The 20,000-nt window shown below is 32.9% G+C and overlaps 1 long non-coding RNA gene across 1 annotated transcript in view; it reads right to left on the bottom strand.

Annotated features, from left to right (window-relative positions):
* Positions 1-20,000, bottom strand: part of LOC148935747 (uncharacterized) — a 292,726-nt gene that overhangs the window by 271,346 nt on the left and 1,380 nt on the right. The window lies entirely within an intron of this gene.

The raw sequence follows: 20,000 nt of genomic DNA on the forward strand, positions 1-20,000 counted from the left end.
AGTCTATATATTCTATATGTACGAGGATAGTCTGAAAAGTTTTGTGCCTAACATAGAAACAAGTATTTTTTCGGTCATATAAAGTTTATTTTTTAACATAATCTCCTTTTAAGTCGATACACTTTTCCCATCGATACTCTAACCTCTTTAACTCCTCCAAATAGTAATTGGCGTCTTGCTCCGCAAAATAGGCGTTTATGTGTGCGATAACTTCCTCGTTCGATGAAAATCTCTGTCCTCCAAGCGAAACTTTAAGCTTAGGAAACAGGAGAAAGTCGCTGGGGGCCAGATCTGGTGAATACGGTGGGTGGTCAACCAATTCGAAGTACAGTTCGTGAATTTTGGCCATGGCGACCGCCGAAGTGTGAGCAGGTGCATTGTCTTGATGGAACAGCACTTTCTTCTTCTTCAAATGCGGCCGTTTTTTTGCAATTTTTGCCTTCAGCTTATCAAGTAATGATGAGCTCCCGTTATTGTTTTACCTTTTTCAAGATAGTCGATACACACAATTCTATGACTATCCCAAAAAACAGTCGCCATTACCTTCCTAGCTGATCGAACCATCTTCACCTTTTTCGGAGCAAATTCACCCTTTGCAGTTCACTGTTTTGACTGTTCTTTTGTCTCTGGAGTGTAGTGGTGGATTCAAGTTTCATCTACAGTTATGAATCGACGCAAAAAATCTGACTCGTTTTGCTTGAACCGTTTCAACAGGGCCTTGGGAAATGTTCATTCGAATTTTTGGTCCAAAGTGAGCAAGCGCGGCACCCAACGCGCGGATAGCTTGCGCATATCCAATTCTTCAATCAATATATGACAAACGCGTTCTTTCGATATGCCCATAGCCTCTACTATCTCTCTAACCTTGATTCGATGGTTATCCAGTACCATTTGGTGAATATTTTCGATGTTATCAGCGGTGGTCGCAGTTTTTCGAACGCTCATCGTCAGCCAAGCTGGTACGACCATGTTTGAATTCAGCTGCCCATCTTTTTTCTTTGCCGGTAGCAAATGATGGGGCAGAGTCCCCGTAAGCAGCGTCCAATTCGATTTTAATTTGCGCAGGCGTATTGCCTTTCAAATGTAAGAATTTAATTACGGCACCATATTCAATTTTTTCCATTTTTACAAAAACACTGACATCGACTGACACAAACGACTGTCAAACAACAACTGAGCGTCCAAAATGGCTGAAATTTTCACAAAAGTCTTTCAAAGCATATACTATTATAATATTAGAATAGTTTTGACGAGTAACGTTATCTTCATGTTAAGGCTCAAAACTTTTCAGACTACCCTCATATGTGTGTGTGTGTGTGTGTGTGTGTGTGTGTGTGTGTGTGTGTGTGTGTGTGTGTGTGTGTGTGTGTGTGTGTGTGTGTGTGTGTGTGTGTGTGTGTGTGTGTGTGTGTGTGTGTGTGTGTGTGTGTGTGTGTGTGTGTGTGTGTGTGTGTGTGTGTGTGTGTAAAGTATATCTGTTGTATGCTTTGCTTTCGTTTTGTGATAATAAGAGACTGCAAAATCACGCTCTAATACTGCATTAAACTTTGTTAATTGGACTATATCAATAGTGTATTATATCTTAGCCACTCTTGCCCTAACAGGTTATGGACCCAGAGAAATCACAGAGAAGTCATATAAGTAAATAACGAATAAGTGTATAAGGTTAAATACGCAGTGTTAACAATGGCTTAAGACTTGAATAACTTGGCACGTATTAAAATGCTTACAAAGGATAACTTGATTCTTGGTGCATCCAAGCTGAAGCCTTATTAATTAAGAACGAAGGATGGGATTATATAAATGGAAACAAAAAGAAAGTCCACAGTCGACGAAGAAGATGCTTCAACGATAGCAACTGCAGCAGTGTGGGAAGCCGCCGTTAAATATCAAATCAGATATTATTTTAACTATAAGTCCAACTGAATTAAAATAAATTAAAAGATGTGATACATCCAAGGATGTATGGCAAAAATTATAATCAATTTATGCGTCGAAAGGACCAGCTAGGAAAGCATCCTTATTAAAGAAATTAATCCTTCACCGCATGAAAGAAGATGAAAACATTTATGAGCATCTAAATCAGTTTTTTTATTTTACAGTTGATAAATTAAATATAATATAATATAAAGGTCAGTAAATATAAATGAAGATTTGTTAAGTATACTGCTTTTATATAGTCTCTCAAAAACATGAAAATTTTCGATATGCTATCGAGTCTAGGGATGAACTGCCGAAACTCTACTGTGGAAACTCTAAAGATAAAAATTATCGAGGAAACTGAAGCAAGAAGGCAAAAACACAAAGAAGAAACAGGTGCGATGCTTGCAAGTTGGTTACTCACAACATTCCAAACAAATCGTCAAGAACAGGAATTTAGAAGAAAATAAAGGTAATGCAAGGCCTAAAATCAAATGCTTTACCTGCGGAAAAATAAGTCATAAATCAAATAATTACTACGCCACAAAGAAGCGATCAACAAAGGGAACTAACATAGTCGATGAGTTTTTGTTTATAAATAATGAAAGCACTGCACTTTGTGCTATTGAAACTGAAAATATTGACAAGGAGCCTTGACAGTAGGTGCACTGTTCACCTATGTAATGAACGGTCTAAGTTTATTACAATGTCTGATGTGAATAACGAAAATTTAAATTTGGCTAATCATTCCTCGACTAAAATATAAACTAAAGGTAATGTACGCATACTAACTAGTTTGGCTAATCAAATAAAATCTGTTGACTTTAAAAATGCCTTACTTGTACCTGGTCTAAAGGACTAACTTAGTATCGGTTGCAAAAATTACTGACAAAAATAATGAAGTAATTTTCAGAAAACATGAAGCCTTAATAATAAGAGGGGATGGCAAAGTTAAATTAAAGACAAACCGTGTAAATAATTTATACTATATAAATGAAGAAAACAAGGAAGCACTAAATGTCATTGAGAATACGAAATCTCAGATATAAGTGTGGCACGAGCGATTGGAACACTTAAATACTAGAGACAAATAGATACTAGAGACAAATAGATAGAGACAAATAAATATGATAATAAATATGATAACAAAAAAAGTTGTTACTGATATAAATATTAAGGAAAATGCATGGGTTCAGACATGCAATGTATGCCTAAAAGACAAATTAACTGCCGTCCCGTTTTCAAAGGAATCTAAAAGGATGCCAAGATTGTTAGAAATAGTCCATTCTGATTTATGTGGACCGGTGAAAACCGAATCAAATGATAAGGCACAGTATTTACTTATCTTTATTGATGATTGTTCACGCTGTGAAGTAAGGTTCTTAAGAGCAAAAAGCGAAGTGTTATAAGCATTTAAGGAATATAAAAACTACGTAGAAAAGCAAACAGGAAGAAGAATAAAATGTTTACAAACCGATAACGGTCTCGAGTATGCAAATAAGGAATTCGACAAATTTTTAAAAAAAGAAAGAATAAGAAGACAACTAACAGCATCCTACACGCCACAATAAAATGAGGTAGCTGAAAGAAAAAATAGAACCTTAATAGAAATGACAAGATGTATGATAATACAAGCGAAATTAAGCGAAGGTTTCTGAGCCGAAGCAGTACATATACTTAGTACCAATTACTTAAGGAATAGATGTATAACAAAGAGTTTGGGAGAAAGACTTCCCTACGAAATATAGAGAGGAAAACGTCCCCACTTATCTCATCTACGAATGTTTGGATCTAAAGCCTATGTTTTGGATAAAGGACCTTCGAAAGGAAAATTTGAAGAAAAAGTTAAGGAAGGTACATTTATTGGATATTCTGAACAAGCTAAGGCATATAGAGTATGGTTACCAAAGGAAAGAAAAGTAATCATAACTTGAGACGTTAAAGTATTAGAAGAAAGAAATACTCAAGGCCAAACAAGAATTTCCGAAAAGGCAGAAGAAAACAAAGCTATAAAAATATTAATTGAGAGCAATCCAGTTCATGCACAAGATCTTTGTAATAATGAATCTGAAACACCGGCTCCTATGAGTAATATGAACGAGGTGAATGATAGAAATTCTCCAACAGTTGATTAGAGCCCCAGGTAGATCTAAGATCATCAGGACTGGAAATTGTGGTAGACCACGAAAGATTTTTCAAGTAAAGTCAAGTGAAAATGTTGGAAACCAATCATCCTCAGATAATATAGAACCGAATGTTGAGAATAATGAAAATCGTTCCGAGAATGCAAAAACGATAATGATATTCCTGAAACAAATCTAATTTATTTGGCTGCAAGTGCATTTGAAGTGGATGAGAACCAGATGTTATTAGAAGAATCGAAGGATTACTGGCCAGACGCTATTAAAAACGAAATTCGAAGCTTGGTGAAAAATAATGTATTGGAAATCACTGACAGACCGTCTAATGGAAAGGTAATCGGATGTAGAACAATGCTAATCAACAAATACAAGAAAAACAGACATAATGCTGTCTTGAAAGCGGAAGACTAGAGTTGTAGCCAAAGGTTATGCACAACGCCCATCGACTTCGACTAGATACATTTGCTCCAGTAGCAAGGATAAATTCTGTGAGATTATTAATAACCATTTCAGTGTAATATGGGTTAAGAATAGAACAAATGGATGTTGCAAATGGATTTGCATGGATGTCTGCATGGATTGTTAAATGAGATAATTTACATGGAGAAGCCAAAGTATTTAGAAGTAAGTTAAAGAAACTAATAATTGCCCAGATAGCAAAATGTTTCAAATTTGCTGTCATATAGCCGAAAGTCATTGTAACAACTAATTTAAACAAACTCGGGACAAGATGAAACAGCATTATGTCTGTCGCATTGAACTCAATGGAATGATAATTTTAATAATGACAAAGCGATGGCAATATATCAGCATTAATCTATTATTCACAAGTTAACTACAACTCGTGTTGTCAATTTGTCATCCGCAATTATTAACATGTTAATAGCAAATTGGCGACAACTTGAAAGCAATTCGTCATCGGTATGCTATCCATACTCAACAGCATGTTAACAACAAGATGACGGCAACATGCCAATAACGAATGCTGCATATGCTGATAATATGCCAACTAAATGTTTTGTGCCAGTTTCTCTGGTAAAAATGGACAGAAACAGACAAGATTTCTATCGGTTTCTGTTAGCTATCTATATACAGATAAAATCAACAGATTACAATTTAGTCCAGTGCTCAGAATTAGTTGCCCTTTTCGACTCGATTTCAAAGGCGACGCCTACAGTTCCCCCACTACCGCTCGAGACTTGACGGTCGAGCCGTCGTAGCCTTATGCCTCAGGAACGTCTTATATTAAAAATGCACCATTTTCGCTAAATTATTATTAAATCAATTTCTTTATTAAATTATTTTTATTTTTACAAACATTAAATTTTCTTTTTAACATATTTTATGTGTTTTATAATATTTAATGATAATAAATACGTTTATAATAAAATTATTACATAATAATTAGAATAATTAAAGTTTTACAATAAGTTTCCACATCACCCGTAAGGTATTATTGACGTATCTTTTTAAAATGGTTTTCTTAGTAATTTCTTAGTAATTTACTTAATAGTTTCCTATTTTATTGAAAAGAATCAAATATATGACTTGATAAGAAATGAAAAATAAACGCGTGACCGGTATAATTTTTATTTGTTTAGATATTAGATAGAAAATTAATTTCATTTTCTACGTTATATGCTACATTATATGATTTTAATAGAGATGATATCACCCAAATAAGAAGGAAGAGTGTGCGTCACGGCGGGGCCCGACCACAAACCAGTCGTGAAAACTCGTAATTATTTTGCAAAAAAATACCACCTCAGCCAGGAATCGAACCTGGATCTCCTGTTTATTGGGCAGGCATCTTATCCCTTTGACTACAGAGGCATGTGATGATACTTATCGCAAATAACGTATTTAGAATAACACGTCAACAATGCAATGATACACCTATATATGTATATTACAATATACATATATACGTGTATTCTCTCGAATCCCAACGAGAATTGGTTATTGTTTAAACATTCACAAGAATATAAATTCGTAGATTTTAAAAATATGAATAATATGAAAATAGGATTAAATTTTAATATTTAAATACAATATTTTGAAATTACATACAAGAACTGCAAATTGTAAATGATAAAAATAGCAATATATACATAATACAAAAAATAAAAAAACAAGCATAAGTAAAACAAATAATTTTTTCAGCTTTTTTTTATTTATGGTAAATGTTTCTTTAATGAATTATTTCGTAAATTCTAATTACTTCTTGTAAAAAATTATAAAGTATATAAAATTTATTGAATCAAAATATATTTTTCTTAAACCAAATAAATCATTATACTTTAAAGTCTTACTTAAAGTTTATGCTATTTCAACAAATGTTACACAATTATAAAATTATAAAATTCTTTAAAAATATTTAACAGATTTTTAAAATTTTATTAGAAAATTAAAAAAAAAATAAAGCACAGAAATATAGAAATATAGAATAAATAATTAAAATCCCGAATAATTATTCCATCATTGTACGAATATAACAAAAATTTAAATTTATCGTTATACAGGATGATTCAAAATAATCCATATATCCTTCAAGGGACATATTCCTAACCGTATTTTGAGATAACTTTTTCTTCAACAAAACAAAAGTTTGTCCGGAGCTTAATTTTTAAGTTATAAAGAGAAACAGTTAGCGTATTATAGGTCGAGGTACAGGAAGTAAGCAGGGATAGCATTACTCGCAGGTGTTTACGTGAGGCGCCTACCGCGATCAGCTGATACAGAATAGAGAAAGTACATGCATATATACTATAAATACTAACCTCTTGTAGCCGACCTACAATATGCTAAGTATTTCTCTTTATACTTTAAAAATTAAGCTCCGGACAAACTTTTACTAAAGAAAAAGTTGTTTCAGAATACGATTAGGAATATGTCCCTTGAAGAACATATGAATTATTTTGAATCCTCTGTATACAAGTATATTTTAAATGTATATACAAATATTTAAACAAAATTTTCTCATCATTTTTATATTATTAATTACAATATTAAATAAAAACCTATATAATAAAAGTGTAAAAGAATTGAAAGATGAAAAATTGTAAAAGTCAACATTTTATCATTTTTTATTATTAATTTATAAATATTTTAAATAATTTTTTGAGCAATTTATAACCTTTTGTGTTGCAGCTAGCAAAGTAATGAAAATATCGCATTACTTCTATTTTATATAACCTAAAAGATTTATAAGCTATGGTGACAAATTTTCAACTCTTTAACTGCAATACGGGACAGTATAATTAAACTCGTTAATGTAAATATTTCTTACTAAATATTAGTAGATATTAGTTTTCTATTTGACCGTATTAATTTTCTTATTTTAAATATTTTGTGTTAAAGATAGATATATTTTTTTACAAATTGTTGTTGATGTAATTCGAGTTTGATTTAAAACAAAGAAGCTGCAACACCAAAATTAAGCACAATTTAACTGTATATCATTGTACGAGTAAATCTTAATAACACAATGAATAAAATATATGTTTGTGTAGATGAAATCTTGTATAAAGTCCATAAGTTGTCATGAAAATAGCGTTAAATATTTTACAGCATATGTTTCATGTCTTTCATTTGAATTATCATTTGAATTTATCCAGTGAATACTTATGGGATTTAATAAAAATATTTACATTTTTGAGAGTGATACAAAATGTGATACTATCATACATTTATTGCATATATAGAGATCCGAGTTTCTAGACAGCTAAATATATCAAAAAGTATGCATTTTTTAGAAAAATGTTGGGGACAAAAGCAAAGATGTATTCAGTGACATTAGCAGTTTCATCTTGAGTTGAGTCACAAAAACGAAATTAAAGTCACATCGATTTTTTTTAAATGAAACATACACATTTTTATCTTATTCTTTATTTCAGAATCTAATAGCTGAATGAATAGTATCATGTTTTTCAAAACATTATAACAAAATTATTTTTCATTAAATACTTTCCAAGTTATGAGAGTTAAATGTTAGAGTATCGCCGCATTATCAACGCAAAGTGTACTACATGAAGGTTGTTTGATCTGATTTATATCACGTGCATGCGTGCGTACGCGCGCATTATATATATGTGTGTGTGTTTCATTTTAATTGCCCCAGGCAAATATCTCAAAAAATATGGAAAATACGAAAGAATGTTTCAGATAAGAGTTTCAGATAAGAGTTGTATGGTTTCGAGGGAGACATAAGACGGTATTATTAATTTCACCTTGAATAATTGTTTAAGATTACATTAGATTACATCAGATTACATCAGATTAGAGGTCACTTTTAATTTTTTTAATGGAACCCCCTAAATTTTATTGCGTATTCTTGTAGCTTTATTCAAGAGCTTTTCAAAACACTATAATGAAGTTTATTTTAATTAAGTACTTTTCGAGTTATCAGGCTTGAAAGTTACGATATTTTAATATAAAATACAAAATATCTAGTAAAATATTTAATTTTCGATAATCTTATCTTAATACTTTATGTACAAAATAATGAAACCAATTGATGTAAAAAAAACACAAATTTCTTTTTAAAAAATATATACGTAATTTGCAACATGATGCTGTATATTTTTTTCAAAGCAACTTGTGTTTTCTTTACACCAATTGGTTGATCTCATTATTTTGTGCATAAAAGTATTAAGATAAAATCATCAGAAACTGAATATTTTACAAGATATTTTATATTTTATATCAAAATACTATAACTTGCCTCATAACTTGAAAAATACTTAATGAAAATAAATAATACTTCATTACAGTGTTCATTACAGTGCTTTTGAATAAAGCTACAAGAATACGTAATATTTAGGGGGTTCCATTTAAAAAATTAAAAGTGACCTCTATGTGACCTTCAAATAATTATTCAAGATGAAATTAATGGCATCGTCTTATGTTCCCCTCAAAACCATACAACATTTGTCTGAAACATTTTTTCGTATTTTTCATATTTTTCAAGATATTTGCCTGGGGCCATTAAAATGAAACGCACGCACGCACGTAATGTTAAGAAATAATTACATTTGTATTTACAACATTAGTCATAAGTTGTTATTATTTTTTTTTATTCTTATCATGAATATAGCTTCTAACGAATTTCCACTTTGATTTGTTTTTATAATATTATGTATAATCAATCTATTGTCAATCCCACTATGTATTTGTTTTTATCTTTTATTTAATTAAAATTCAATATTAAGGGTAAAATTCGTGTTTTTCACTTAAATTAAGACCTCGATCATTTCGCGAGTTATTTTATTGAGCTATAATATACTGAAATGAGCCTTCAAGGAGTGGGGATGTCTCACTTACTAAAAAAAGACAACGTGCGAATTAGAACCGCTCTCTTTGTTAAGAGATTCCCTGATTGGTTAATGTTATTCTGCTACCATAAGGTAGTATAGTGTAGAAAGATTCCAACTTTAGTATGCCCCTCCTTTTTTCCGCTGAGCCGCGGTTTTCTATAGTTTAGTATAGGGATGGCTCACTCCAGTATACTATATAGCTCAATAGGTTATTCAAAATAGTAAATGTAGTAGAGTAGGTTAAGCTGTAGCTTATGTCATTTACAAATTCACCAATCACAGGTATTTATACACTGGGCACATTTTATGCGTCTTTTCTATTTATAAAAATAGAGCATTATAGTTATAATTCTGATTGTTCACATATTTTCTGTATTACACATGCATAAAATTATAAATATAATTTTGATCTCGAATTTTGACGCGAATTTTGAATAGTGTAAAGTGAGCTTTATAAAAAAAAAATCGATTTTAAATAAATATTTTTTTCTATTTAGATAAATATTAATAGATTTCAAATAACTTTTTTATTAATTTATGAAATATTTCTTTAAATCAAGAAAATGATATGTTAATAAAAATATTTACTTAATATCAGAAATTTTTTTTCTTGAGTGTGAAGATTTATTTATTACTTAATTTAAAATATCTCGACAAAATGTATGAGTCAGATTCAATCCAGCGAAATATTAAATATTCTCGAAAAGTGTTAAAAAGCCAAAATTCCACTACCGCAAAACTTTTCTCGTGTTGACGTCAAACAATCAACAGTATGTAAAGATTTACATGCTAAATGTGCGATTCGCGATATATCAGTTAAGAGCAAAAGCATGCGATGGAGCGGAGATCAAGGATCTCAGAGGTATATTCGTGACATTTCCCCTCCATGCTAATAAATCATTAAAATCCATCGGTGCGTTTGATTTGCCAAACGATTTTATTCTTCGTATACCTTCATCATACCGTCCTTTGTAGAGCAAGGACCTATCCTACCTGCTGTCCCCCTCCCTACCCTTTCATTGTTCGGAGAATGAAGCATTTAAACATAGACAAGTTCTTCTTCTTTTGCACCAAACAATGCATAATAAAATAACCTTGTTATTGTTTACTTTCTTCTCTGATTTAATGCTAATTGGTACTCTCTCTTGATAATCGGCGATTCGCTTTCCCTCTCTACTTTTAGCAAAATAATCAAAATTATCATCGTGACACTTCATCTTCTTCAAGACTTGTGAACGAATTCTATCAGAAATAATTATTATCGAGAAGAGGAAGACAGCGATACGACAAAGGTCAGGGCGTCATATTTGACGCGTCATACAAAACATCTACAGAACTGTTTTTGAATGACTGTCTCAGAATCAGCTCCAATATCCAAAAGGACTTATTCGATATTATTTTAAGATTAGGTCAACATCGATATGCCATGTCGACAGATATTGCAAAAATGTATCGTCAAATTGGCGTCGCTGAGAAAACTCGTTTCCAACGAATACTCTGGAGATGGAACAAAAAGGAACCTATTCGTACATTTCGGCTCGTCACTGTTACATATGGCATGGCTAGTTATTAAGAGACTTCTATATGGATAATCTGCTGACAGGAACAAACACAGCTGACTCTCTTAAAATGTTAAGACAAGATATAGTTACAATACTTGATAGCGCAGACTTCGAGCTTCGAAAATAGAAATCAAATCTTCCTGAAATTGCCAATCAGGATCCCAATAATGAACTGACGATAAGAATAAGAGAACTCGCTAAAATATTAGGCTTAATATGGGATACAGTAATACATTTCATTACAAGTAGTAGCTACCAGACGAGAAAGAAAAGATCACCAAACGCAATATAATAACTCAAGTAGCACAAATTTATGACTCCCTAGGTTGGCTAGAGTCAATCATAGTCATATTAAAATAATATTACAAAGTCTTTGGCAAGAAAGGGGCGGATGGGATGAACAAGTTGTTGAAGAAACATTCATGATGTGGAAAGAATGAAGATCACAAATTCACTTTATCCCATCGATCATAATAGAAGGATAATAGATGATAACCCAGTTCGAATAGAATTGCATTTTGCGATGCTTCCGAAGCAGCATACAGCGCATGTCTCTATCTTCGTAACACCATATTCAGCAACACATACACTATTAAGTTACTATATGCTCACGAATAACTCCCTTAAAAAGATTGTTACTGCCCAGGCTCGAGCTCTGTGAAGCACTCTTATTAACGCGCTTTTCTGATAAGGTCACGCATGCATTAAGCATTACAATACATAAAATCTACTACTGGATTAATTCTACGATAACCTATCATAGACTGGATACCCTATCATAGATTGGAAATGAGCCTAACAAATGGAACACATTTGTAGCAAACAGAGTTGCCGAGATACACCGCATTACCAACAAGACTGCATGGTATCACATAAAATCAAAGGACAATCCTGCGGATCCGTTGTCAAGAGGAATCAACCCGGACAAATTAAGAACAAAATCACTTTAGTGGAAAGGTCCAGAATTTCTACTACAGCTCAACGTTACAACCATACGATTGTAGAAGCAATGAGATTCATATACTAGAAAAGCGTAATGCTAACTTAACAATACTTACATCTGCAAATATGCTTGATTCAACTATTATTAAAAAATTCTCATTCAATAAGCTTAAAACGCGTAAGCCTACTTCGTTTCAAAAATAATTCATTAAAACCTGTAAATCGCACTAACGATTTTTTAACAATACAAGAGCTAGAACAAGCAATCGTTAAAAATTGTTAAGCAAGTGAGTTCTCCCAAGAATTAAATGATCTACGTAAAAAGGCGAAAGTGTATCTGAAAACTAAACTCTCAACATTGCATCCATTTATTAATAGCAACGGGGTCATTCGTGTGGAGGAAGGCTTCATTGCGCACCACTAGAATACACGCAAAAACATTCATAACATTGTGTTGCCACTAAGACACCATCTTACAGATTTAATAATAAGGGATGCTCACTATAAAAATTTACATGCGGGCCCATAGGCGATTTTAGCAAGCGCAATAATTTTTGGCCAATAACTGGAAAAGGCGAAGTATTAGGTGTACAAAAAAGTTCTGAGCTTTTTTTTGTAAAATTCAATCTTTATTCAAAAACAAACAAAAAAATATTAATCAGCGAAATATTTCCCGTTTGCATCAACGACCTTTTGCCATCTTTCGGGTAGCTTGCAATTCCTTGACGATAGAAGCTCACCGATTTCGAAGCGATAAAGTCATCGCAATCAATGCATTTTCGTATCTCTTCAAATCTCACGAAATGTGTATCAGCCAAATGATGCTGCAGCGACCGGAATAAGTAGTAATCGGAAGGCGCCATGTCTGAGCTATACGCCGCGTGCGGGAGAAGTTCCCAGCCTAACGCAAAGATATGGTCCTGAGTCGCTTTCGCAACATGTAGTCGACCATTGTCATGAAGATCACTTTACGACGTCCTTGGTCAGTAAATGGCCTCTTTTCTTCTAATGCATCACTCAAATTGGTCAATTGTTGTTGGTAGCGGTCTGCCGTGATTGTTTCATCCGGTTGTAACAACTCGTAATACAACACACCTTTCCAATCCTACCAGATACAGAGCAAAACTTTCTTGGCGTGGATATTGGGCTTTGGCGTCGATGTCGAAGGTTGACCAGGGTCAACCCATGATTTTCTACATTTAGGGTTATCAGGGTAAAGAATCCACTTTTCATCGCCTGTAATGATTTTGTGCAGAAAATCTTTTTTCCGGAATTTTGAAAGCAAAGTGAGTGCAGTGTCACGCCGATGATTTTTGTTGTCTTCGGACAATTCATGCGGAACCCATCTGCCTTCCTTCTGAACCTTTCCCATTGTATGTAAACGTACGGAAATGGTTTGCTGCGTAACGCCAAGTTGTTTCTGCAAGCTCCTTTTCAGTTTGCGCAGAGTTTATATCCAGCAGTGCTTGCAATTCGTCCGTTTCAATCTTTTGAGGGCGTTCAGTACGCGGTTCATCTTCAAGACTGAAATCTCCTTGACGAAATTTTTGATACCATCTTTTACATGTAGTATGACTTACAGCGTTCTCTCCATATGCAGCACAAATCATTGCAGTGGCTTCAACAGTATTTTTCTTCAGATGAAACGCGAAGTGGATGGAAAATCTAATATGCTCTTTTGTTATTGCCATCGTGAACACTACTGATTTTTGAGATTATGTGCATCAAACGCCAAACCGTATGGCATTTTAGAAGGCCAAATGTCAACGCTTTAAAACCGCAAAAGGGCGGGAAGATATATAAAATTTAAATTGTTATTTCAGTTGTATGAAATCTAAAGCTCAGAACTTTTTTGTACACCTAATACGTAAAGTGCTAAGAAGTTGCATCGTTTGTTTCCGTGCAAAGCTGATCAGCGTAAACCAATTAATGGGAAACTTGCCAGCAGCTAGAATAACGCAAGCCAGAGCATTTCTTAACTACAGGGCTACGCTGACACATTTAGCGATAAAAATATCGCGTAACAAAACAAGCAAAGCATACTTGGCGATTTTTGTATGTCTGTAGTTACTAAAGCTGTACACTTTGAATTAGTATTCGATTTAACTGCCATGGCTTTTCTCAATGCTTTAAAACAATTCATTTCTCGAAGAGTGTGTGCCACGCTATTCTAATAATATTCTAATAACGGCACTACATTTGTCGGTGCTAACAACCAACTAGCAGAATTAAAGAAATATCAACTTAAAGAAATTACACAAAAGAAAATGCGCGAGTTTTTAGCTGAGCAATTTATAGAGTGAAAATTCATCCTACCATATTCCTCGCAGGTGGGAGGAATATAGGAGGCAGCTGTGAAATCGGCAAAAATGCACATGAGAAAGGTCGTGGGCACTAGTTTATTATATTTTGAAGAGTTGTACACTAGCTTAACTCAAATAGAGGCGTGTTTAAATTCGAGACCTATCACGTCGTTATCCAACAGTTCGACTGATCTGCAAGTGCTTACCCCAGGTCATTTTATTATAGGCGAAGCCATCACTGCTATTCCCGATTGCGATCTTATTGATGCTCCGTCGAACCGTTTAACACGATACCAACTGCTTTCTCAAATGAGGCAGCATTTTTGGAAGCGTTGGTCAACCGAGTATGTATCGCAATTACAGCAACGATATAAATGGAAGTCTCATAACAACTTAAAATTGAAAGAAGGCACAATAGTGCTTGTTAAAGAAGAGAATACTCATAGTTTGGCCACTAGGTTGCATTACCGAGGTCCACCCTGGGTCAGACGGGTCATGATATTGACGAAGTGAGCTAAACGAACCTAAAATTTGCGTTCTGCCCATAGAAGAAGATGTAACAATTTGAGTGCAATTTTCTTACAATTTTTCTACTAGGCTTAAGATATAATATTAAAGTATGCGTTGTTACATTTTATTTTATTTTTTTTTGTTTATAATCGTAGTTAAATTGGTTTAAGTTTCTTTGATATCATAAAGCTACATTACATTTTTCTTTCTTTTGTAATTGTAAAGATTACTCTTTCCAAAGGAAGAGAATGTTAGCGCGTTTTCCTCATAGTTATCGTCAACACGAAAAGTAGCTTTATTGTGATTCGATAAATAGCGCGCTCCTATGTAATAGAAATCTTTAAAGGCCTGAGGTTGGCATTTCCCAACTTCACTTTCAAAAAGATACGTTAGCGAGCGGACAGGCAAGAATGGAAAATCCTTTGTCTCGTGTGTAATAAAAGGACTTAGAAAACGAAATAGAAAGTATCTTCATTAAAAATAACCGATCCATACACCGGCACAACAGTTCAATAGCTCTAACAATATCTTAAAAGGAAGGATTGATTTAAAAAATAATTAAATCTATTTTTATAGTCATATAATTTATACAAATTTTATTTTATTTAATTTATAAAGATCAGTGAAATATTCTCGATGATGTTTAAAATTACAAAATCTAATATCAAACTGTGTCCAGTTTTCATTATCATTTCTATTTTCCCGACATTTTCCTTAAATTATTATTTCCTCGTTTTCATCACGGCCTTATAATAACATTTCCTGCATAAGAATAAAATGTCGTTTATGTGGATAAGATCAAGGACTGGATCAGAAAATTAGATAAAATTAGACAGCCATATCTCTATTATGCTAACAAAATAGATGAATCTATATATACATAAATTTTGAGTCGGTGATGATCGATTATACATATATAGTGATGGCTATAATGACGAAAGGACGCCAATAATTTTTAAAATTTTATAAAAATTTTCATTTTGGCTTTCGTAATCTCTCATTCAAAGCAATTATTAATATAAATGAAAAACGTACCATGCACTCATTGACATATCCATTACGATACCTAATAAATATATAGTAGAAATAGTAGAAGTATTGCGATACGCCATATCCCAAGTAGAATAAGAAATCATTTAAAAGTCAAGATGACGTTAAAATGACGACAAAAACTCATTTTTTGATCATGATGAAGAATTGATGAAATTATGATTGTGGACTTAGCATATTATTTTAATAATGCAAATATTTCAATAATGCAATAATATTTAATGCAATAATTATTAAACTATTGCATTTTATAGCGATAAAAAATATTTTAGTATCAGAAAAGAGACTAGATTTATCTTATTCTTCTAATAATTTCTCGTTGTATATAAAACAGATATATATTCAGGTGACGTTTTGATTAACTGAAAAAATTATAATATCAATATCAAATTATAATATCAATAATTAATAATATATTTATAATATAATTATGATAGAGATATAATTGAACAATTGTAAGCTATACACATGTGTATACATAAAACATTATTATGTGCAGATATACATATACAATATATAAAATATATAGATATTTAAAATAATTTGCACAATCATAATTTCATCAATTCTTCATCATGATCGAAAAATGAGTTTTTGTCATCATTTTGATGTTATCTTGACTCTTATGATTTCTTGTTCTATTTGGGCTTACTCGTCAGCCCGCGAGATCGGAATTTACTATTCGCATGGCTTCATTATCTGCCGTTGAAATATTTGATTGACACATACGACCGAATATTGACACATACGACTCAGCGCCCGTCGACTACAATCCGCGAAACAAATCCGACACTACTGTGTTCCACTCATGACACTCGCATCAATTCGCATGTGATGCAGTAATTAATTGAATTGTTATCACATTCGCATAATTATCGCGTTATCGAGATTCAGGATATAAAAGTATTGAGTCGAAGTTTGTGAAAATCTGAAAAAAATTACGAATGCAAAAAGTGCAAAAACCTATATCACCAGAATGTTACGATTCGCGACTCGTTGATACTTCCGACGCAATCTGCACCCGCGCATACATTATGTATGTCCATGTGCATCAGGTCGGAACGGTAGACTGATAGCTGATCCATGCGATAGACTAAAATTCAAACAAACCATATTGCGCGATTGATTGAAATTTCATTTTTGTTTTGTTCTTTCTCTTCAACTGTTTGCACTGTCTTCAACTGTCTGCGTTTTCGAGAAAGCAGAAAGCTCGATCAGATCGTGCGAATGGAATGAGAAACAGATTAAAGTCCACAATGGCTGGGCTAACGTTTTCCGTGAACGATGATCGCTTACGATGCCAAATGCACATCCACACTATGGCAAGTATACAGGGATGTTACTAATTCGCAAATAATTTTCGCGGATGGCAGAACACGATTATTCTACATAAAGGGATATCTTCGCGAGTGTGCGTTGTATTTGATGAGCGTGCTACGGCTACCATTACGTGGAAAAAACAATGTTTATTTTTTTCTGTCCAAAATATGATAATACAATTGTGATCGGGATAAGATTATAAATTTCCAATTCTCTTAACACAAATAAGATCTTTTTTCACTTCGTTTAGTTTGCGAGAATTCTTATATTTCAATTATCGATCCTAGTTTCAATTAGAAAATATCCTATAGTTGCAATACAATTGTTTCTAATATGCGTTATACACTCATGTGATTTACGTTCAAACAAGAGCAATATGTCGTTGCCCAAAAGTTATTAAGAGTATATTTAGCAAAGGACAGAGAATAGAGCGGAAGTGAAGCAGAAATTCAAGTAATTAATAGAGGAGAGATATATCAAGATTGAAAATCACTGCGAGTGTGCATGGAGATGAAAGAAGAGATGAGACTAGTCGTGGTAACACAAAGAATCTTTGTGAAGTGTCTCTTGTTTCGCTCCATCATTTCTACGATTTTATTTTCTTTTATTTTCTACGATTTTTCTTTTTTTTCCAGCAAACTGCGTGTCATGTTATTACATGCATATTAAAAAAAAAAGAAGAGAGAGATTAGCGATTATCGCGATGATTGAGCTAAGCGCTCACTTCCATTACTTGTTTTCATAATTATCAAATAAATATCCGATTAAATCCTCTCTAAGAATGTCATGTTAAGTATATTATCCGAGAAAACATTTGGCAAAGTATACCTTCCTCACGCTCGGAAATCAATATTCTGATTGATTACTATCGCAAAAACTTTCGCAAAAATGCAACGCTGTGAGAAATATCGAATGAAAAAAATGAAATGTGAGATTACATGCGTGATTTTATTAAGGAGTCTTCATTAAGGATACATCATCTCCTTCATGGAAAATCGAAAGTATTCGAGTTAATCAATTTACGACTGACTAAGGGTCGTCATGATCGACATTTAATCTACCAATAACGAAGTAACTTGTTAAGTTAATAAAGTAATAGTATGCAATATATATAATTAACGGAAAGCTTATTGGCGTATTGGCTAATATCTATTAAAACAAACACGCCTTCGTCTCTCAGGTGATAGGCAGTTTTTAATTTTTTTCAAAATTTTTTCCTCAAAATTCTCAGAGTCATAAAAAACGCGAAAGAAAAAAACGGTAGTCTTAGCATTCAATCATCAACGATCAAATCATTGATGTTTTTGACACATGATATGAATTTTACGCCCTATGTGAATGTCGCATTAAAAACGTTGCGAAATTTATCTTCTTGAATTTTAAAGAAGTTGCAAAATGTCAACGAGATCACGTTTTTCCAAGAATGTATTCCCTTTATTCACGAGAGTTTCAGCAAAATATGCATACAAGCTATATTTACGCATTTCTCGTATAAAACAGAAAACGACAGATGGTCATGCACATCATGATGATGCCGCTATATTTCCGTCTAATGCCGGCTATCACACTATTTAAAATACGTTAAATTAATTATAGCGCTACATTATCGTCACTCCTTTCTCAAGCGGAATCCATCCAAATTTCTTCTCTATCGCTCGTTCGTTTGCTTGCGTAGAAACATCCCGGACCAGAAGAGCGAATTTATATTTCGTCCGCGATGCATTGCACAATATCGAACATAAAAAGTGACCGATTAATGGAAAAATGATGTGAATAATCAATGTTCTGTCCATTAATCAATTCAAGACTCAATTCCTGCAAAAATCTTGCGAAAATTCATATCTTGGCTATTCATATGTTTGGCTAATTTTTTATGTTATATCAAAAATAGAACTATCATCGTTTGTGTTTTATTTCACGATATATATGTATTTGTGTGTTCATAGTATATTAGTGTGTTCATAGTATATTGTTTCATAATATGTTTTTATCTTGCATCTCGATAACATATCGAAAAATATAAAATGTACAAAAGAGATCGCGATAATTAAAATTATTAATGTTAACGTTGTTTTCAGTTTATTTTATTTTCACACGCGCGTATTTCTCACGTTCCAGCCAAAAAAACGAATGTTTTATCAAACAAAAGGTCAGCTGATGGAAATTTATAATAATTTTCAACGTAAAAGTTATTAAGCAGGATGAACAGTGAACATAGAATAGCGGTTGAAGATCTTATTGGAAAAGTTTATAAACTGATTAAGAACTCTTGCAATATTATCGTAAAGTGACATTTATAACAGAGATGCTAAATTGTTATGGCATCGAATTTAATAACAGTATACGAATTTATTGATCAAAGGTAGCAATGAAGGAAGAAAATGAATCTTTTTCAGTTTCATGTGATGTGAAATTCGCGACATTTGTGTATTTAGAATCGACAACTCTTTAATCTCTTAATGAGCTTATTTTTCGCAAAATGAAGTTTTTCGCGTGAGCGTTAACACGTCGCTTTCACCCTCGAAAGGCACAATGTTTATTTTACATCGATCAAAAAATAAAAACGTTGTTCTCATTAAGAAATGAACAAGTCGACTGTAGTATGTGATAACGATGTTACACCGATGTTACTCGTCGCTGATACGATGTGATACGAAATAACTCCTCATTGCCTTAATATTGAAAAGCTGCAATACGCTTCTAATAAAATTACAATAAAAAGTCTGAAGCGAAAGAAAACGTCAGTCACTTACTTAATTTATTATATCATTCTATAATTGATTTCGTCCATGATGTTGAAAGAAAAATTGCATTCAACTGCATCCAACTTTATTTCGTATTCTGATAGAACACGTTGCTCCGTTTTTTATTTTTCCGAGCGTCGAAAATACATATTTATCGATAGAATGATTTATTTGCGCGAATTGAAAATAGAAA

Source organism: Pogonomyrmex barbatus, unplaced genomic scaffold (assembly GCF_055798465.1).
Source record: "Pogonomyrmex barbatus isolate J1 unplaced genomic scaffold, ASM5579846v1 scaffold4, whole genome shotgun sequence".
Taxonomy (NCBI): Eukaryota; Metazoa; Arthropoda; class Insecta; order Hymenoptera; family Formicidae; genus Pogonomyrmex; species Pogonomyrmex barbatus.